We start from the raw sequence: 23,533 nt of genomic DNA on the forward strand, positions 1-23,533 counted from the left end.
GTTACACAGACAAGAAAATCACTGCACTATTTTGATAACTGTTTTGTTACTTTTGCAATTAATAATTAATACACTCTATCTCATGGATATGGTTGTTTGTCCCTCCGCTTCCATCAATGAATAAACTAAATAGAAAGCACCCTCAGTTAAGCCACCACCAGAGTGCTGCACAGCCTTTCCCATGCACCAGTGGCTGCTGCACTGTCCGTCTCCTCTCCCCATGGACCTTCTGTCCTTCTGAGATCATGTCCAGCCACAAGTAACTACTCATTTCTCACCAGATGCCTTTTCCTCAGTGTGGGGCCTCTGCTTTTCTCTCCACTGTATAAGCCACCCTCTTGCAACACTCCATTCTTCTGCTCCCTTCTACCTCCTATGTATTTACCCTTCACTACGCATCCTTTACTTTTCTACATGCTACACCTTGCCCAGAGGATATCACTGTCTTATCTGCACCGTGGTATTTCTGCATTTTGTTTTCCTATTTTTAAACAGCCAGTGGCAAGAGATGTTAACGCAGTTTGTCTGTTTCTGTACATGCTCATTCAACCTCATGCTTTGCACCCTGCGTAGCTACCTTCCTCCTTTGCAACACAGCAGCAACTTATTTCCTTTTGTAATTGTTTCTCCCCAGCCTCCAGACATTTTTAAAAAATTACTTCTTTGGCGTTAGGAATGGTTAACAGGAACACTGGCTTTTCATACTGTATGCAGTTACAGGTAAGGGCATGCTAGTGACAGCATGGAGGAAACTCTCCTTAAAAGGCAAAACCTTTATCAAAGGCTGGAAAATACTTAAAGAAGATTACTGCTCTCCCTGTGACTGAGAGAAATTAAAAATCTCCTTCAGGTCTGTATCTCAATGAAGTATTTTCTAGCTTAAAATCTTAGAAGTCTCTGCAAACTTATATGACTCTGCTACAAGCAAGAGCATCAAAATACTAAGGCAAGAATTGCACAGTGACATTTCAATACATAGGCAGTAAGAAAAAACACGAACACATATGAAACTTCAGTTCCACATGCTTTTAAGATAAACATCCAATGAACTAAATAATGCTGGAGAATAAAAGCTCTTAAGTGACTCAGGTACAGTTGAACATGAAAATAGATTTTATTGACAACAGTGTATAAAATAAATTCAATTTTTAGAACACTGTAAATGTGGAAAATGGACTAATCAGATATTCATCTGACAGTAGTAAAGGGCATTACTGGAAGAACAGTTAATAAATCTACTCAACTCTATAGGTTCACATTCTAATCCATTCATTTAACAAGTCCTTGGCTTCATCCACATAAATAATCATAAAAAAAAAACATTTAAGTTCTTGAGGAATCTGATAAAAGGCTAGGACACATACTGTGTTTTTTAGTCCAATAACAAAGCTCCCTTTCTTAAATGAATTGCTGCCCTAATTTTCTTGCTTGAAAGGTAGATGATAGAAATCAAACGAACAAAAAAAGAGCAAACAAAAGCCTCCAAGCTAAATTCATGCTCTACAAATCCTTAAACCTTCCAGAAATAAATAAAAGGGACTAGTTAATATGTCCACCCTGTGTTAATATACACTTCAGTTAATAGCACTATTCAGTCAGGCTTCCAGATCCACCTTTCATTACCAGATTTAAGAAAAGATTCTAAATTGACAAAAGTTGTTAAATAGATATGTACATAATGTGCTCTCATTAGAAATACTGTTTTAACTACTCCACTATTATGTTTTCAAAATATCTGGTATTTGAAAAAATTCTGATCATATTTCACACACAAAAAACAAATACTTGGTGTGGCGCAGAGGACCTCAAGTCTGAATTCAAAACTGTGTCGAGAGGGATGGGCAATGGTTGTTCATTTTCTTTACTGCAAACAGCATCCATAAACATTTTCTAGATTTCTCTAACAATGCTCCAAATTCTCCTGAGCTTTAGCATCTGATAATCTTTGCTGTCTCCTGTGCTCTTTGATATACTTATTACATAGTATAGTACAAAAGAATACATTAAATCCAAAGCTTATCCTAATTCGTGAAAGAATATGGATAAATTAAATTAGGAACTGCCAGTCATCCACAACAGAGCACAAGAATGGATTTGGGTCACAGAATAATGAATATAAAATATTGCCTGAAACTTCACACAGTTGCTATATAGCTCTCCAATTACATGATCTTTTTTTTTTTTTTTTTTAAAGTGTTATACCAATAAAGCAGTTTGCTTCCAAAAATATTTTTTGCTACACCTCAGAACTTTGTCAGAACAAGACAAAAATGACATCATAAAAAAGCCATTATTTGAAATACCACTGAAAAATGTCAGCAACAGACCACAGGAATCTGAGAACAAAAATCAAGTCAGACTTCTAAAAGCTTTGAGGCTGATAATTATACCATATCTCACCCAGAAAATATCAAATATTCTCAAGCAGAGAAAAACAACCCAGGCTGAAACTACCATCACCAAAACATAGAAGCAAAAAAGCCAAAATATTATAGATTGCAATCAGTGCATTGTTTTCCATAACAGAACAAGAACTTAATTAAGTCACTTTTCTCTAGGTCTGTTAATTGAAATCCAGTCATCTCAAATGAGATATACTTTCTCTCAGATTTCTCTGATCCATACTCTAGGAAAAGTGTTTTTTTCAAAAAGCCTTTGGGTCCTATAATGTATCCTTTCCACACATGCACAGGAAAATAAGGTTTAGGAGATTCCTATAAATAATTTGAATATCTATCTTTTTTATTTAGATAAGTAGGCACAAACAAGACAGATATGTTCTTCCTCAGGCTGCATTTGAGTATCTGACCTTAATACCACTAAAATGCCACAACAAACCCCTGTACACATGCAAGGGATATAATACAATATAAATGACAGAATCCCTGAACAGGGATTGCAGATACTTGCAGATAACTGCTAAAATCTGGCTTTTAAGCTGGATCAAAAGTTTTATTTTCTATAGGAATGAGTATGTATTAAATTAAACTTGCAGCTCTGGCAGAAATTTAAACCAGGGACATTCTCCACTCCAAAAGAACACAGTCAAATACTGTCCCCCATTGATGAATGGACTCACAAGACAATCCTGCCTGCCCTTTACTCCTCAGCTCTAGGAACTGAGGAAGACACTGCAGAGATGTTTCATACTCACTGCCAGATACTATTATTACTGTTTCCATTTCAGCAACTCTACAAATACATGACTGAGTAACCCAGTTCCTTGGTATCTCCTTTACTATGCAGAAAATAGTCCAAAGGTCTCAGTGGTTCATGGGCACGTTTAATCTAACACAAGAGTAATATTCCAAACTTGGGCTTGCTTTTGAGTTTTGTTGTTATTGTTTTGTTGTTTGTTTGCTTGTTTTAATTCCTAGTTTCTTTGTGCACATTAAAAAATCAGAGGAGAGTGTATCTGGTCCTGCCAATTCAAGCCTTCTCTGATGATGTAAAATGAGACCACAAAATATTTGTTCTTGTTTCACGATTCTGAAAGTAAGAGGAAAACTATTTATAAAAGTTTGAAATCTTACATTCAGTGGAATGACTTCTCTGTTTGCATTTGTTTCACTGTGAAGTTCTGGGTCTATTTATCTGCATGTTGTCACAAGGAAGCGTCATGAGCAGATTAAACTTCTGTTACCTAACCAGTGAAGCCCTGCCAGCTGCACTTATTATCAGTCAGGAAGACACTGACATCACTAAGCAGCAGCACATAGTTCTAAGCATAGCATTTATTTGTGCAGGGGGGATTGAAACCCCATCCTACAAGTGTCTTTCCTTTTGTGAATAGCAACTAACTCTATGTAAAGCTGCTCACATACCAGAGTGTTTGCTAGACTAATGTAAATCTACCCCCAAAAAAATAAAATAAAGCTGTAATTAAACCAATTTATTTAAAGCCATAATTTAAACCAATTCCGTTTAAATATTGAAAATTTCAGGCTCTCAGGCAAGACAGGAATAATGTCTGATTTTCTGATGCTCATTTTCTTTAGTGTGTGACATATTTCAAAGTTCTCTATTTCTAAGTTCTATGGACCTAAAAATCCTAAATATTTAAATTCAAGAACAACCATAACACCACCACTGAATGAAACCTAACCAGCCCAGAAAAATAGATTGAAAAAATAAGTTCCCAGAAGGTAAAAACATAACTCAAAAAGCAACTTTACCCATTGAAAACTGAACTAGTACAACATAACACTTGACAAAAAGCAACAGAAATTTACACAGCTAAGCTGCTGCCTCACCTGCCACCTCTCTTATTTCTGATTCCTGTTTGGACACAGCAAAATCCTGCTCTGTTTTTTGTGAGAGAAACACCTTGACTCCCAGCAGGCACACTCCTGCCATTTCACTCATAATTGTTCTGTGACTCGGTAGTGAGGCCTCTTGTCCTACACAGAAATGAAATGCAGCTGTACAATGACACTTGGGTGCAATTCCCCATTAATTTCAGTTTTGGGGCAGCTGTCACTATGCTTGTTTTTGTCTCCAGTGGCACAGTGATAAATTCACCCAGCAGCACTAGTGGACTGGGTCTCATGCTACCTAACCAGTGTACCAGGCCTGGCTTAAAATCAACACTTGGGAGCTGAACAGGGAGTGACAAGAGCATGAAGACGGCAGGTACTTTGGTGTGCCTGAATTCTGTGAAGCACTCGAACTGATTTTTTAAGTCCTGCCCAAACAGCAGCAACAAAAGAAGATCAAGAGAAGATCCCAAACCTACAACAGCTGAAGGCAGCAAGGTGGAACAGGCTCAGCTCCAAGATGGCAATGGCCAACCCTAACACTGACAACCCCCAGAACCTGAGCAAACTTGTCACAGCTTTTTTTGGCTTATGGAGTCACTGGGACTACACGTAACTGCAGCTACTCACGAGATGGAAGAAGCACTGGTAACCTTAGCCCTTACTGCTCTACCTTTTGAGACAGCAATAGGAGCACACCACTGCAGACATTTAGCAAGAACTGGACATCGCATAATCCCTTTGAAATATAAAGATTAAAAGCACTCACGATTCATTGCTGAAGTAAAATGCTATAATCCTTCAAAAGGATTTTCTGCCTTCTCATAATTGGTATCCTCTAATATTTTAAAGTACTTGCAAATACAATGGAGATCTATTATACATGTTTAACTGGAAAGTTTTGTCAACTGTAATAAAGGCCAGCTGTATTTATTTTTTAATTAAAGTTGGGGAGGAGAAAGGAACTTTTCTTATCAAAACCTGATTTGGAACTGGCAGATTTCATTTTAGAAGCAAAGGATACATAATAGAATTTTCTTTTCTTTACAGTGAGGAAATAATTGTATTTCTACAAACCTGAAACGGGGGGAGGGGTGAAATGCTAATAAACTAAAAAAAAAAAAAAAAAAAAGATTAAAAAAAAACCACTGCAATAAAGCAGTTGGCATTTATTTAATTACAAAAGTGCTTTTCCATATACTACTCTGTATTACTTAACTCTTGCAAATGATATATTTCATTCTGTTTATTCAGTTACCCAACCTTAATTTGTATAAACATTTCCTAAAACTAGAATGTAGGTGAGGATGATTTTTTTTTTTTAAGTCTATGTCTGTAAATACGTTTTCTTATGCATGAGTTTACTCATTTAACTACAAAACTTTATGGAATTAGCTTTTGTAAAAAGGTTTTACTTCCGTACATCCCAGGTCTTTCCAATGAACTGAATCACTTGTCTTACCCAGGAGAAATAATAAAAAAAAAAAATCAAAAATAAGAATAAATTAAAAAAAAAAAAAAACATGCCAGCAATAGCAAAGCTTTCATTAGTTTTCTTTAACTGAAGGGAAAAAGTGGCAGTCTATTACACTGTTGGAAATCCAGTCCTTATACCACCCCATTATAAATGTCAGCCACATGAAGCTGCATGACGAGACATGCTCAGGACATGTGAGGATCTGAGGGATGTACTGGAAAATCCTCCTCTAAGGAGGAGAGTGACAACTAAACATTACCGTGTTTAGTGCACAAAACAGAAATGTACCTTATGGTATCAAGACTCACTACAGGAAGACTGTACTTGCATCTTCAGGAAGTGAGTAGATAAGTGCGTCTCATTCCTAAAAAGCCCCCCCACTATGACCAGAATATGTGCTTCCCTTAGTTGCTATGCTTTCACAGCATGGCTTCAGCAGAGGCCTTCACAGGCACACATGCTGTAGAAATGCACACTGATGCAACAGCACCAATTCACTCAAAACTACAGGAAGTAAAGCAGGAAGTAAAGTTGAATTTTCATCTCATTTTACCCCACTTTGAAGCAAGAAAGGCTTCTTGGGAGAAAAGAAAGGGAGGGATGTGAATAAACAAGCAAAAGCATCAGAGTTGTATTTCATAGAGAATTCAGCAGTCACCAGCGATAACCTTTGCCCACAAGAACACCTCAAGTCAGAGACAAACCACCATTACCACAATTACACTGTAAAAGGGCATTCATCCTATATGAGAAGCTGACCAATTTACAATTTGCATAAGCATACAGGAGCACTTAGCCTAAGGCTCTGATGTCAGCTGCTTTCTTCTACCTCTGGTTCCATGATATATGCTCTTTGCCCAGGAAGTAAGTCTTAAACAAGCCTGCAAACTAGAATTTGTTTTTCTAAAGGAACTTTTATGGTTTTTTGCTGTTAAGAAGAAAATAAGAAGAAAAAAAAAAAAAAAAAAAAAAGAGAGAGAGAGAGAGAGAAAAGAAAAAAAAAAAAAAAAAAGTGAAAAAAAAAGTTAAGCTGCAAAAGCATTTGAACTGCAGGCTTTGCCTTTCCCAGATTTTTGTAGTAAAGTTGTATTTCTCCCCAGTGATAACAGAAGATATGAACTTAAGAGAAACCATAGTGAGTTTACTCCAAAGTGCAATATTTCAAGAGATAAATTTCAGGAGCTATTTGGAGGGTGGGAAGGAGGAAGCACATACACAAAACAACAAAATCGTACACCTACACTCCGCAAAATGTCCAGTGGATTTATGTTAGCAGAAATGCCAGAAATTAACAGAGGTAACATGACAATTTTCCACTCATAAAGGGTACTTCTCCACTTTTCAAACTCATTTCCTAAGCTGAAATGAGTTTTGAAGAATATCATTTTTACAAAGATAGCAGTCTTTAAAGTCAAATTTCTGAGCTCTTAATTAATTATCAGTTTAGCCCCAAGTGCTATAAATTAATTAATAGAACTAAATTAAATCAGTCTATCTTCCCACTCTTTCATTTAGGCAACAAATAGCCAAACACAACTTAAGGATAAGGGAGAAAGCAAGGAAAAAAGGAGAAAAGTGTCTATGTTGTGAAGGAAAAAGTAGAGAGCAATGACAAGGCTGTATGTGTGAGTGCAGCTGTGGAAGCTCTATTAATCTTAAATGAAACTGCATAGCTAAATGCACGCAGCACTGAAAATTTACCCACAGGCATCTCCTGTAGCGAGGTCATAAACAAATTTGTCGAAGACGGCTCCTCTTGCATGCTATCTCAGTTGGGAAATGAAGGACATTTTTTGAGGTTATGTATTTTTCATCCACACAACAGTGTATTTTTCCCTCTGTTGAATTAGAGGGTATTGTAGGATGATACTGGTCAAATGATAAAGGATGAAAGAGAAAAAGAAACAATTACACCATAGAAAAATTCCACTATGCCAGTCCATGCAAAGGAAACTATCACAAGTACAAAATTGTATGTAAAACGGAAATTGTATTCTACTATACAGTAAAATCTGGATGGCAGAAGTGAAAACAGATAACAGAGAACGTGCTTTCACGCAATCAGCTCTTGACCTTACTGCTATTTTGCAAGTAAATTACTCTGGACCACGACCATGTTATAAATGATAAAAAGAAGTATTTATAGTTAACGTACTACAGTTCTCTAAAGTTGCCACCAGTCAGGCACTAAAGAAACCACAAATGCAGTACTCATTTAGAGAGAGCACTCATCATTGTTTCCTGTCCCTCTGCACATGGGCAATACTTGGCCATTTAGGTTTTATGTCCCTGAAGTGATGGCCTCACAGAAGGCTTGCAGCATTAACTTCTCACTTCTGGTAACAGCTTCCATTAGTGCAGGATTCGTGATGCCAACTGAGGCACTATTGATTTCTTAAAAGGAACTGAGTGCTTCTGTCAACAAAACTTCCGATCATTTTACACAATTCCCAGTATTGTTTGACAAAGCTAACGCTGCCTTTTTTCTTGTATCCTGAGAATCAAAACCAACTTGGTAGATGCAGCTAGCAGGCACCATCGCACCCCATCCAGCAAACCAAATGACAGACCCCAAGAAGGAGGTCTCAGCCCCTACCTACAAAGCAACCTAAAAGCCTAATTAGGTTTTAGACAAAAGATTCCTGATGTCGCCAGGTACAGGATGATGGTCAGAAACACTTTGCTGGACCCCAGGCAGAAACACTTATCTGGACCCCAGGCAATCTTTTCAGTGGGTGAAAATATTTAAGCTGGTGAGGGACAAGAACACCCTACTGCTTTTCAGAGCTCAGATGAACATGTTGAACCCAAGCCATGGTGAGGGTCACACAGGAGCAGCCACACTGCTGTTTCCACACTAAACAGAAAAGCAGGACTGCAACAGAGAAGGGCAAGCTGGATAAACAGATAAACAGAACTATGTGGCTGCTGTTGCCACAGGGCAGCTGAAACCCCTGGTAATGGCACCTCCAGGCATCTCTCCAAAGCTGGGGTTATGCCCCATGTCCCTCTCCTTGGGGAATTACAACACTGCTTGTGCATGCACAGGGTGGAAAGGAAGGAGAAAGAAATGGAAGATCATGGAAGATAATCCCTGGAGAGAGACAGGAAAAGTGCTGAATTAATGCCCATTTGAAAGGCTATCAGAGTGATGTGTGAGGCTAAGAGCTTACAGAAAAAGCAGAATATATAACTAGATATTATGGGAGTCCAAGCCACCATTATGTGGATTACTCCAGAATTACAAGTGTAGGCAGTGGTCTGGGAATATCAACTGAGAAGCACGCTGAATCTCTCCAAGTGCTGCAAATCAGAGATAATGTCTCCTGACAGGCAAGACCCTCAGCCACGCTGATGAACTCAGCAGCTCCCAGTGAAACAGCTGAAAGTACAGTGCATGCACTAATCTAATGTGATAAAGGCCTAGGTGAAAACTTTTGGGTAGCTGAGGAAGTCTCACCATGCCATGCGCTTGAACTGTCTGATAGTCGTACCATATAATCATATCATAACGCTTCAGAGGATACCCATCACAATACCTTCAGAGGATATCCAAAAAGATTATCATAGATTGAAAGAGGGTGGGGACACAAAAGTCCCTCCCACCTCTTAGTAATTTAATATTCATCAACACACTTCATCTTTCAAATACTCATCTGGCTCACCTATCGAAGGCAAATAACTCATTTTACAAGAAAACTATTTGGTCTTTATCAGTATTACACTATACTTTCTCACTTTTCCCATGTGTTTTGACTGCAGAAATTTCATAACTTTAAGGAGCACACTGAGTCATTTCCCACTTGCTGAAGTGTTTTATCTGGTTATACTCTTTAGGCATGGAGTGAACTGAAAGAAATTTTTAACCACCATACATGTATGTATGTATGTATGTATGTATGTATCTCCAAACTGCTTAACTAGTGCTTTATAGACACACACACATATATGAACTTATTTTCCTCTAAGAAATAATAACACAAAATGAACTTTTTCATCAATACTTCCCCCTCCTGTCCCCTGCATCCTTGTAATTGCCAGATGTTAAAGTCCTGTTGAGAAGGAAAACAAACATGAAATTTGCAAGATTATACATCCAGTTTTCAGAAAAGCAAATTTAAGTTAGATTAAAAACTATGGAGAATAGAAGTATTCCAGAAACGTTCCTTGGACAAAAAAGTGCCTATACCAGTGCACCCCAATGTGTTTAATAAAAGTCAGCTATTGGCATCAGAGGAGGAGTCCATTCTCTGTGCAATATAAGCTTCTGTCTCTGTGCCAAGAAAAATGTTCTCAGCTCGCAATTTTTTTTTTTTTTATTTTTTTTTTTTGTAGTAGGGGGAGTTGGATTGATTTTTCTCTTTCTTTCTCTTTTTATGGAGGTCATTCAGTCCTTGAAAGCCACACAAACTGCCTCATTAGCACTACCTAAAATAATACCTCTATTTGATAGCACAGTCAGAACAAATCCCCTTTCCGTTTCTAATCATCACCCATGATATTAGAGTTATGGTAAATATTTTGTGATTCTTTGAAGAACAACTAGATATAAACCAGATTTAAAACAGAGCATACTTCTTCATTTATTTTAAATATCACTACAAAAGATACAATACAAACATTTTAAATAATAGGTGGCAGAAATCCAAGCAAAGGATTGTTCCATTAACTGCAGCTGCAGAAAGAAGATAATAAAGCAATACATTTTACAGATCCCATAGCAAATGAATTGTTTCTCTTACTAGATTTCACTCTTCTCCCTTACTCAGTCAGATTTGTCTTCATTTTTTGTCCTTTGCCCAGACTCCCTGTTTCCACTAAGTCAGCAGAGTAATGGAAAGATGAAACACAAACTGACCTTTCTTTTTGCTGTTACGGTGATTGCTCTATTTTCTACATCTTTGATACCTAGTACATATACACTATTAAAATGCATGTTAATATGTTTTAATATTAAAAATATTAAAATGACTGAATCAGGAACTCTTGATACTTGATTGGTTCTCAGTAGTAGTTACGCTTGATTTATCTGAAATAAATCATATGATACTGCAAACATTTCTTACACCTAGAAAAAGGAAAGCAAAGCCCTGAATTACATACCAAATGACATCTCATAGCACAGCCAGCTTTTCCCAGTACAAGCCATGATCTCACAAAAACACTGTGGATGGCAATTCACAATACATTTTGCTGTCTTACAGCAGTTTAGTGCTACACCAAACCTCAGAATATATGTCTAAACAAAACTAACACAGAGTTGTTTGACATGCTCCACAGCAGATGACGTTTAACAGAAGCATTTTAAAAAACATTCAGTTATGGCATATATGCAAAAGATCCTTATAAACACTAACCAGTTTCCCTCAATTGTCCCTCTTCCCTATTACAACTGAACACATGTAGAAGACAACTCATTAAAATAAGAAAAAAAAAAAAAAAAAAAAAAAAAAAAAAAAAAAAAAACAGAGGAAGTTACTGAACACGAACACCTGTATTCATTTAATTGTTGGATAAGAAAGACACATAGTGAAAACTATGTTCTGTAGGGAATGAAGCAGTGCATAGTTCTCCCAAGAAAGTCTCTTCAAGAAAGTCAAAGCTCATAAATGGGTACTTGTTTTAGAGATACTTAAACACCAAAAAAAGTGGCATAGGGAGAAGGCCAGTCAAAAATTCTAACAAAAAACAGTAACATCTGTAAATATATTGTACATCTATTCCTAGGACACCTGTTGCACTAGAAAGGCTTCTCTTTCTAGTCATTCCTGTCACATTCAGTGTTAAAGCAGAGCCACAGCAGAAGTCAGGAAGAAAACGGAGTAACTTGGTGAACAGTTTTGAATATCATCCCCAGGTACAAAATGCTTCTTTTTCTCCCCTAAAAATTTTAAAAGATCTGCACTGAACATCCTGTAATTTGGGAGGAAATTACAGCTATGTTCTCCCTTCTTAACTCCCTTTTGGGTGAAGCTGATCTTCACCCAGATCAGGTACAGCTGATATGGGCTTATGAGAAAAAAAAAAAAAAAGAGAGAGAGAGAGAAAAAAAAAAAAAAAAAAGCCATCACAATGTTGATATGCAGATTATAACAAGCAGAGCTCTGACAGCTTCATACCTGCTGCGCCAAAACCGACTGTAAAACCTCATCGTGCAGTAATTTTATAATGATTTTCTCTTTTGAGATTGAAGAAGATACGTAAAACAGCAGATGACACCAAAGATAGAAAAGTAGTTTCGTCTTACAGCACAAAGCAACATTTTGGATTTCTTCTTCTACCTAACACAGCAAAGAAAAAAAAAGGACTTTCAGGAAAGAAAACAAGAAACAGCCCAGCACAGGAGTAAGCAAGTCTTTCAGTAACTTTGCATGCTTCTTCTGGGATGCAGCAACAACACTTGGTTGTGGGCCCTACGTACACACATGAGCAGAAGGTGGACAGAGAGGCATGGGAAGACTCCAACAGCATGGACATTTCTGTCAGTAACCCGAACCCATCCACGGTCACATGCTCAGCCTGAGAGAAAGGACTGGATTCCCAAATCAGCTGGGAAAGCACTACAGTTAAGCACAACAGTATTCCAGACGCTGAACTCCCAGACCACACCAAATATTCTGGACAAGGCAGAGGGTCCCCTATCACTAGGAGATCAAGCCTGAGCACCGACACTCCCTCTCACAGAGCATCCCAGACTGGAAGGGAGCCACAAGGGTCATCAAGTATAATTCTGGGCTCCACACAGGAGTACCTAAACCAACATTAAACCATGTCTGTCAGTATTGCCCAGATGCTTTTCTCAGGCTGCCCTGTCTCCAGCACCCAGTCTTCTCCAACCTTTCCAGTCCTGCCCATTGTCCTCTTTGGCACACAGCAGATGGTGTCCAGCCCCTGCCCACATGGGTGAGAAGAGCACATCAGGACTCCCAGTGGCCAGGGTGCTCTGCAGCTTTGTCTTCACTCAACTTTCTCTCAATAGGAAGTGGAAAACCAAAACTAAATGAATTTCATTTACCAAGCTCCAAGATTTGCAATGAGCTACAGGCATGGCACGAAAACAGGCATGAGATGTTAGCAGTGCACAGCCATCAGAAATAAGTGAAGGGAAGGGCACAGCTTCACCACGTGGCTGAAAGATGTTCCAGTAATTATCTGCCAATATTTATTTCTACATACGACTGACTACCTGTTTATACAGTGACCCCACTGCCACACAGACTCATCTGTAGTTGTCTTGGACTACAACAGATGATAGTCGTGAAATGTTAATTTTAAGATCCTAGAATAATAATACCTCACAGATCAAAAACGCTGAATGTCATCAGATATTGAGGTGATAAAATGCACTTCCTTGCCTGGCTCACAATGCATCTTTGACACCTCTCACACAGATATACACCACACTTTTTATGCATTTGTGTCTATGCATGCATGCACAGACACACCTTTTTATATAAATATATAAAAGATGTCAGTGAAAAAGATTAAAGGATTCTAAAATTAGAGAAGGCAATTAGATTGTTGGGCTGTCTGTAAAATTCAGTAAACACAATTTTATCCATTTTATGTCCTATACTAGCCAGCTTTATCTTTTGTCAGGCTCAATAATTACATTTTTCTACAGCATGTCTTCAGCTGAGGCAGTGAGGTAGTCAGCTGTAGTTTACAGCTTAAAAAAAAAAAAAAGAGAGAGAGAGAGAGATGGAAATTCTGGTTTATTCTACTGTATTATAAGTTTTAAAAAAAAGAAAACTTGGACAAATCATGCTTCAATTGAACTAAACAGCATCAAAGAGTACCATAATTGCCTACAAACATTTTTATTAAAATAAAAGTACTAAAATAAAAGAGCTACCTAGAACAATCTCCTTTCATCAAAATGATTTTAATGACAGACCATGATCTACTTGACAGCATTCAAAAACAGTTATTTTAAAAAATATATGCTGTCATATTTAATAATGTCCAGTTTCTCATGAACCTGAACCCTTTCCAAAGTTTTAAGCACAACTTTTGCTAAGAGGTTTTGAATAGAGTCTCATCCTTATCTTACTGGGTCCCTAAACAGAGCTGCCAACTTGAAGCACCATAATGGGTGAAACTTTTTCCAGACCAACCAAGCAACATCTACCTTGCTTTTCAGCATCATCCTTTAAAATGATGCAAAACTTCACCATGACAACTGTTTCTGGTATTTTAAACAGCTATAAAGTTTAGACTTTAATTTTTTTCTCAAAAATTATGAACAGGACAACAAAGATCCAAGGAGAATCCCATGTGATAATTAGTTCAGCTGCCTAATTTATGCTGAAAGCAGTTAATTTGTTGTATACTTAATTTTGGGCGAGAGCTACAGACTTGAAGTTTCTTAAAAATGCAGGGCAAAGCCATTGTTTGACAAGAGAATGGCTCTGCTGAATACAGTTAGTTTTCAGCTCCTTTCTCAGTTAGTTTTTCTCTGTGTACATTTTGAGGAATTTCCCATACCCCAAAAAGCTCCTCTGTGCTGGCTTCTGTCGACTGCACATATGCCATGACCTCAAGCAGCAACACTTGCCATTGCACTCAAGCTCACATTTCCAAAAAATTAATGACAGATTAGTGAAACAGAAGGCAGAGAGGCAGATGTCAGCCCTGGTTGTGCAATATCTGTGGTCCCCTTCTCACTGTGCCACGACACCTATCTAATCTACCCCACATCAAGGGGAAAAACGTGTGTCTCCCCTACTCCCCTCTCTGCTAGCAGAAATAAGGGAAATCCTAAGATCTGTGCATGGAACATGAGCTGAATTTCATATTCATCAAGTTCTCCCCCCTCAAAAAAAAAAAAAAAAAAAAAAAAAAAAAAAAAAACGAAAACACCTCTGCTAAGGGAATAAACTTAAAAAACAGAATCTGACTACAGTGAGTTCAACCAAAACAGTATCAGTGAACAATCAGTCTTCAACAGAATCCTGTCAGGACTACATAAATTAGACTTCATTCAGGTGGTTTTTTTCTGCACACAGAGATATTAATCCATGTCAAGAACAAAGATTCTTCTTTCCTTATATAACACTTTCATGTCTAGACTGTGAAAAAGCAAACAATTTAAAGGGTGTTTGCATCAGAGATTTAAAATTTTAAATTAAAAAAAAAATAATAAAAATAAAAAAATTTAGTGACAAATTGCATAGATTTTATGAATTACATTTTAACTGTTTCTTGCTTTGCCACTTTCTTTCCTATCAATCTTCATGTGAAAAATAAATAAATAAATAAATAAATAAATAAATAAATAAAAACTGTAATCCACTGACTCATGTTTCTGTATAGCAAGGCACAACAAACTTCCACGTCCTTCTCTGTTATGTTCTACTAGCACTGAACACCCTAAAATACAGCAACAAAAATACTGGGTGCTTAGTGACATTATGACACTTGATAATTTAATCATCAATCCATTTCATCTTCTGTGCTAACACCAACATTTCCATTCAGAAGACAGTCTTGTTCCAGACTATCTTGAACAGTGAATCAGTCCCAGTGCGAAGAATCATGGAATAAATTCTTATTAACTTTTCGCTGTAATATGGGAATGATTGTCTCCTGGTCACGTAAAGAACAATATATAACCAAACTCTTCCAGAGAGGAGATGTATTAGGGATGTGCAAGGAAGTTTATCTACTGACAAAAACACTGCAAGGTTGCCTAGTATACTGATGGAAAAATCTAAGTTGCATATTTGTACTATTCTGATTTTTTTTAAAAATAACTGTCAAGAGCAGCAGCACTGAATGTTAGAGCATGTCTCCTCCCAGAAACATAACTATGGAAGTACACCAGCTCCTTGATGCATGGGTCCTAAGCTAAAAAAAAGTCTAAGATCTTCTCCCCACACATTCCCCAAGCACCAAAAAAGGAAATAAAAATGCAAACTGTAAACTTCCATACATATTTCTTCTTCTCAGAGAAGATCAAAGCAAATTCAAGGTCTTATTCTGACCATTAGTCATGGTCCAACATATCCTGAAGATCACACAAAGGAAATATGGACAACACTTTAATCCCCCAGCCAGCCATTTGGGTTACAGCCCAGTGCAGGGACATGACTCTGCTGCCAGGATGCTGTTGTACGGGGTACATCAAAGCAGAGCCATCTGATAGGAGCCATCAGAAGGGAAAGATTACAAGGGCACCTAAGGATGCATACATCAGTGGAAGTAACTTGGTCTTGACTCATTGCTGAGGCTGGCTCTACACCAGCTTTACCATCCAAAATCGGGAAGAGCAAGGATAACCTTCAAACATTCAATATTAACTTACTTTAGGATGTCCCACACCTAAAGCACATAACCGTGAGAGTGGTACCATAACCAACTTATAATAAACATAGAATAAACTTCAGTGGTTCTAGGCCAGCAACCCAAACTTTTAGGCTACCATGACAAATTCTTCCTTGCTTTCAAGAACATATGCATAAGAAGAATTTTCAGAAGGTTTGTTAAGCTATTCTAATTGAGTAAATAATTCAGTTCAATGTGGTTTTTTGTTTGTTTGTTTGTTTGTTTGTTTAATTAGTTCAAATGCTGTTTTTAGGGGATACTTCCTGGAAAAGACAGTGGTTTTAAGTTATTTATTATGCATCACGGCCCCAACTCTGCAAATCTGACTAGTTTTATTTTTAGAACTCAAATCTGCAAAGGGTCAAAGACCCCCCTAACTTCACATTTTATGGATGGAGGCTGAACAAGTTCACATCCAAGATGGAGAAAAAAAAAAAAAAAAAAAAAAAAAAAACAAACACACTATGCAGCATTTTGCAGTTTCAGGTCAGTGTCACAGCCTACAATGCAAGCTGTTATATGCACATCACAAAAGGATCTCTTCATGCTAATTTATGGAGCTGTGGAGCTGAAGCTTGCACTCAACTCCTAAAGTGGAATAAAGATTTCAGTGCTTAAGCTCCTTTGGTTTGGTCTCAATAAAATTCAAGATATATATAACATGAGGAAGAGTCATCCTTTCCTGTGTTTGCCTTTGCATTGACATGCCTGCCTACATTCTTTACTCTCACATTGAATCTTTTCTGTATTCAGTGCACTAAAGTAGCAAAATGCAGCACTACACATCATGCAGATTTCTGATGGTCTGAAATACATGCATATACCATGGTAATATCACAGGTATATACAGAATCACTGAATCGTGGAATATCCTGAGTTGGAAGGGAACCACAAGGAATATCAAGTCCAACTCCTGGCTCCACACAGAACCATCCAAAAATCAATCCATATGTCTGACAGCATGGTCCAAATGTTTCTTCAACAAGCCATCAGGCTTGGTGCCATGACCACTTCCCTGGGGAGCTTGTTCCAATGCATATCATATTCTCAGGAAAAAACATAAGGAGAATCAGGCACAGGTTTGCAGTGGAAAACATGCAGTCCCAGTAGGTGCATTCTTCTTCCATATTGCCCTGTCTACTTGCATGTCCTCACTGCAGAGCAGGGAAAAACAGAAATACTGGCAACATTCATAAGACTCAGGAATAGCCTAGAAGCATCGACTTGAAAGAGTGCAAATACACACAGCTTTTTACCAGTGGCTACAGGGACTGTTGCACTGCAGGATTCAAGGTGCAGCATTCATAGGATCCTGAAATACACAGGAGAACTACTAAGAAGGAGAACTACGTTGGGATGGCTGGATTCCTTCAACCTACTTGCAACAGGAGCCTTTGAAAAGCTCGCTATATTTGCAAAGGAAAGACAGGGAGACTAGGTTTGTCTCCAATTATCAATTGGTACAGTCATGGGAGATTCCATGAAAAGCATTGTTCAATGAAAGGTATGAACTCGCACTAGCAGAAAAAGAGGAATGGCATCATCAAGGCAAATGGATTTCTATATTTCATATATATATCAATGGATTTCTATATTTCATTGCATCAATTATGCAATGAAACAGAAAGTCGTGGCCTAAGCTCTTTGTTCTCCCTTCACATAAAGCAAAGACATCTGTGAATTAATTTCTTTAATTATGATTAAGTTTAAAATTTTCTTTCTGAGGATGAAAAAGCTAATTAATTAGCTTTGCTTTTATGTTCATTAGTTCAAAAGTAAGCTGACCAATAAGTTGCAAAAATCTTACATATCTTAAAAGTAGCAGGGCTTGACATTTTCACTGAAATTTCCTCAGAAACCGAGTAACAAAACTGATCTCTGTTATGTATTATCTTTATGGTCTTTATATGCTCTTCCCAGGAAATGACAGGCCTTCCTCATTATGTTTTAGCATACCTAATGCTTCCAAAGATGCTTCAAATGGAAAAGTGCACATCCTAAATCAACTCAGGCTACAGGAATGTGGTATCGATTTTATTTAAAAAAATAATAATAATAAATTAATTAATAATAATAATAATAAAGGTGAAAAAGCTCTTCACAGTTAGCACTTCAATAGATGTAGTATATCACCAAAGGTTTATTGAACAATTGTTGCTAAAAAATAAATCATTTAGATAAAAAAATAGAATCAGAAAAAGCAGCACTGATGGTCATGTTTTCATCTCATACATAAAGAAGCAAATGGGTTTTGCATGTATGATTAATGCAGTAAATGAGGGAATGAAGTGTTTTCCCACTTCAAAATAGCATTCTGGCCATTACTGCAGCCATGCCTTCCATGCATTACCTCTAATGGTAGAGTAATGGGAATTGTCCTGTGGCTTCACACATTTCAGTGATCCACCTATTGTTGTTTCTTCTTCAGTTCTCCTCTGGGTGTCATTGCACAAATAGCTAATGTGGAACAACATATGCTTTACAGCTTATAGCACTTAGACCTTGCTCTGACCTCAAGAGCGGATCCCCATTTCTTTCGCTGAGAATTTGGCACTTGTAAATAACTTCTAAAGGAAAAAAAAAATGGTTCTTGATATGAAAAAGGTGCCAGGAAAATTAAAAATACAACACAACACCAGGTAAACAAAAAACTGCACCAGCATACAGTGGGGACTAACATTTGACTTGGACCATCATCTACTTTAAAAGATTGCTTTATAGCAGAAGTGACCACTATGCAGAGGCAGGAGTGAGCCTGCTACTAATGTCAACACATTCTTCTCACAGTCACTGAACCAAAACAGGAAGGTTTTCCTGCTAGTGTTTTAGGTGAAACATGCTGCTACCAGCATGGCCCCTTTCCACATTTTCATTCTCCTTTGTTACACAGGCACTAAACAGTGAGATTTGACAGCACTTACACTTGCAAAAACACTGGGAAATATAATTATCATACATATTTTCAAAAACTGATGGGAAATTCTTTCTTCTTTCATACATACTGACAGTTCCGACCATTTTAATAGATTGCATCTGTACTGAGGGGATTTTTCATCAATGAAAGGAATGTAAAAAGGTCTAAAAATACGATGCTACACTATATATGCAAAATCTTTAAATTCAAAACAGTCACAATTAGCTAATATTGAACTGTCATTGAGAGTGAACATAAAAAAAAATGCACTATCAGGGTCACTATAAAGGAATTTCACTGTGGCCATTCCCTTAAGTCATCCAGTTGTCAAAGTGGTCAGCCTTTTCATTGCACTGCTATTACTTACCTTCTCAAAGAAAGGTCAATTTTCTTTCTCAAAAAAAGATTTCATTTTCTTTATAACAACAAAATATACTTCCTTCCTTATTAAACTTTTATCCCTTTTTCCACACACATCCATGGAAAGGTTAAATTAAGTCTAGTATTCAGTTCAATGCATGCCATTTGACCCTGGAGTTCTGAAGTTGCCTTGGGGAGTTGGCTGAAGTCAACTGATATGTTACTGGCTTCAGAAGGATAAATATCCATCATATCATACAAAGAATAAATATCCATCCCTGCAGTATCTGCCTGGGAACCATGCAAATTCTCTTCGGTGATAATCAGCTAAAAAAAAAAAAAAAAAAAAAAAAAAAAGCAACAATATTTTCCATGTAATATTCTAGAAGTACACACAGTATTTAGAATGATTCCTCAAAGTAATCACTTTGGAATTACTTCAGTAAGAAATGGATTAGATCAAAAAAATATTATAAGCACTGAAAAATGCTTTCAACAAGTGTGATCACTCTTCATGCCACATGCTATTCTCTGTATTTTGGTTTTACATTTAACCTAAACAAATCCCTTCTTAGTTTTTACACCTGGCTACTTTTCTGTCTCACATGGTGAAGCTTAAATGCTGATGCTTCCTCTTCATCAGAGCATAGAATCATAGAATGGTGTAGGTTGGAAGGGACCTAAAAGATCACTGAGTTCCACCCCCCACCATGGGCAGCGACACTTCCCACCAGACCAGGCTGTCCAAAGCCCCATCCAGCCTGGCCTTGAACACTCCCAGGGATGGGGCATCTGCAGCTTCTCTAGGAAACCTGTGCCAGTGCCTCACCACCTTCTGAATAAAGAATTTTTAATGAATACCTAATCCAAATCAACCCTCTCTTAGTTTCGTCCATTATTCCTCGTCCTATCTCTCCCCAACCCCCAACAAAGAGTCCCTCCCCAGCTTTTCTTTAGGTACTGGAAGGCCACTATAAGGTCTCCTCTGAGCCTTCTCTTTTCCAGGCTGAACAACACCAACTCTCTCAGCCTGTCTGCACAGGAGAGGTGCCCCAGCCTTCTGATCATCTTTGTTGCCCTCCTCTGGATCTGCTCTAACAGGTCCATGTCCTTCTTGTGCTGGGGGCACCGGAGCTGAAGGCAGTGCTCCAGGTGGGGTCTCATGAGAGCAGAGGAGAGGGGGACAATCACCTCATTCGCCCTGCTGGCCATGCTGCTTTTGATGCAGTCCAGGATATAGCTGGCTTTATGGGCTTCAAGAGCACATTGCTGACTCACATTGAGCATCTCATCAACCAACACCCTCAGGTCCCTCTTCTCAGGGCAGCTCTCAGTCCTTTCTCTGACCATGTTGTATCTGTACTTAGGATTGCCCTCGTCTGGATGCAGGACCTTGCACTTGGCCTTGTTGAACATAGACCCACCTCCCAAGCCTGTCCAGGTCCCTCTGGATGGCATCCCTTCCCTCCAGTGCGTCAACTGCACCATACAGCTTGGTGTCATCAGCAAACTTGCTGAGGGTGCACTCAATGCCACTGTCCATGTCCACGACAACGATTTTAAACAGCATCAGTCCCGATACCAACTCCAGCATGCTCAAAGCCGAATAAAAAATGGGTTCTGACAAGAAAAGCAACCAGATGAAAAAATCAGAGAGAGAGTAGGAGTCAGAAAAAAATGTTCTTCCTCCTACTCCATATTTCTGCCTTAACAAGCACAAGAGTGGTAAAGGGCAACCTAAAGGAGACCTACGACAGCAATGTGCTGTATTTCAGGATCTCATCCCAGGTATCAGCAGAGCCCAGCCCAGGCACAGGATGAAAAGTTGTCTCACTACAGCAAGGCTGGAGCTAACCACCACCTCTGTGTGGTGGATAGGTAAGCAGTACAAAAGTGTGGTACTGAGACCTGGGCAGGGGCAACTGACTAGAATGACCATCAAAATGTGTTTCTGCAGTACAAAATAAATGGATAACATAAATAAGTAAATCACCTTCTGCCTAGGATTTCAGGCAGTCACCTACTGTGCACTCCACAGCCATTCAGCGTTGTGCCAGAATAGTATGGATCATTGTCACCTGGGGTCTCCTGTTACAAAAATGCAGGCTTCTGCCTCGAGAGATAGCAAAGTCAACTTTATATGAAAGCAAAACACATCCATCACTGTGCATCAACTGTTACATGCACAGATGCACATACACACACTCATACACTGGGTAGTTCTGATTTATTCATAGAGATACAACATATCCACTACCAAGCTTCTTACCACTCTCTTCCTTTTTGTTCTAGTTAAGGCACAAGGGCTACAACAAGACTATCTGTTTGCCAGCCTCCTCAACTTATTTTCAATCTTTTTGTAAAGTAAAACATTTTCTTCTGAAAATACCTATTAAATTCAGGTTCACAAAAAGCAAGCATTTTAAAATATTCAGACTACTGAAACATCTAGAAAGCCCATAAAACATCAGTTGAAACTTAATTTTTCATTGCTTTCTCTGAAGCAAGTTTCTTTTATGGTCTTAAAAAAGGGCTATGGACTTCTAGAAAATCAAACTTGCACAACATTATGGGCATGTAAGCAAATATTTCACAAAACAAGAAGGGAAGGAGACCTACATGTTACTACGCTGACTTGTTTGTCTAACCTAGCCATAAAAGAACCATCTCTTGGATACACATGTAATTCTTTTCCAGTCAGTCTGTCTCTACATCAGGCTTTTTAGCCTTACAATAAGCAGTGTATCAATGGCAATACTGCAGCACAGAATATGATGAAAATGCCATTACGGATTAGTGTTCTCTGGGCTGATTTTCAAAAAACTCAGTCACTATGGGAATGGACTGAAAGCCTGAAGCAACAGAAAATGAAATAGAAAAAGTCCTCAGTGCCTGCTCCCTTAAGGAAATAAGATAAACAAGAGGGGGAAAAAATAAATAAATAAATAAAATTGAACACCCTTCTGGTTCATCAGAGAAACTCAAAGGCTCACTGGACTGGAGTATTCCTCCCTCTCCACATGCCCTCCTCCTCTTTATTTGCAGATTTACTACCATTTTTGCTTTTTTGTCCAGAGATATTGTTTAATATTTTCTGAAAAGGAAAAAAAAAAATCTAAAAAAGGTTTTGAAATCTCTGTACTTACAAACTGTGCACTAAATTGTCGTTGATCTGTCCTGAAGCTCACAAATTTACAAACCGGGAGGTAAGGTCATTACTGATGATGGAAAAAAAACATAGCTAGAGACAAAAAAAGTAGGAAAACAGATTTGCCTTTTTAAAAATAATTACTTAATACATATATAAAAAGAATGGACAAGTACTAGAAGATTGAACATAAGAAAAGTTAAGGGCTGAAATAGTTCTTACACACACCATTGAAAATTCACTTCCTAAACATTAAAGTAGTTTCCTCAGAAATGAAGAGGCTTGTGCTTTCAGATTCAGCAGACTGAGATCTGTGAACTTCCTCGGTAAAAGCAATCAGTATGACAGCATCCCTTCAAAGGATCTGTATGGGTAAAAGCTGCAGAAGCCCAGTTAACCAAGGTCTCCATTCCACTAACAAATTGGCCATAACATTGAAAAAATGTATGCAGAAAGTTTTGTAGTCCTTCACTTTAAAGCATAATAGAAGGTCCCATCATTATCATGTGACATTTCTCAAATAAATGGATGCATCATTCTCATGGTATCTTTGTGATAAATTAGCACCATGCTTCTTATTGCAGATAGGAAACCAAGAAACTAAGTAAATTAGCAGAGATCCAATCTTAACTCATAAGTGTGTCCCTCCTTTTTCTGTCTATATTACAAACCCAATGACCTGCACAAACACTACCAGCAGGCTGCCAACACAGACAGGTACCTACTGCTTGGCAATGTAAATTCATATGTACTGGCCACTCCCCCTCAATCTCATCCTTCTCCATAACAATTTTGTACCTTATCAGCTCAGTGCCCCAAGACTGTTCAGCATATTTTCAACAGGCCCCAATAGAGTATTGTGTTGCAGAAGTGCCAGTTTGTGTCCCCAGCTGACAATCCTGCTTGTTTCCCAACCAGCCTGGCTAGTAGCTGTATGATGTAATGCCAGCCTACAACTTTATTCATCTGCACGTCATTTTTCTTCAGAAACATGCATGAACAAGGGATCTACTCCCTGTTAAAAATACCACAGAGGTTGCATATAACAAGAA

At 38.1% G+C, this 23,533-nt stretch overlaps 1 protein-coding gene across 9 annotated transcripts in view; it reads right to left on the reverse strand.

Moving 5' to 3' along the window:
* The window catches only part of FRMD3 (FERM domain containing 3), a 159,747-nt gene that overhangs the window by 98,880 nt on the left and 37,334 nt on the right, over positions 1 to 23,533 (reverse strand). The window contains exon 1 of one of the 9 annotated variants that reach the window (XM_084505466.1): positions 19,341 to 19,489. The exons of the other annotated variants lie outside the window; for them this stretch is intronic. The gene's annotated coding sequence lies outside the window, so the exon portion shown is untranslated. Of the gene's footprint in view, positions 1 to 19,340; positions 19,490 to 23,533 lie in introns of those variants that run through there. 9 annotated transcript variants of the gene reach the window in all.

Source organism: Aythya ferina (genome assembly GCF_964211825.1).
Source record: "Aythya ferina genome assembly, chromosome: Z".
Classification (NCBI taxonomy): domain Eukaryota; kingdom Metazoa; phylum Chordata; class Aves; order Anseriformes; family Anatidae; genus Aythya; species Aythya ferina.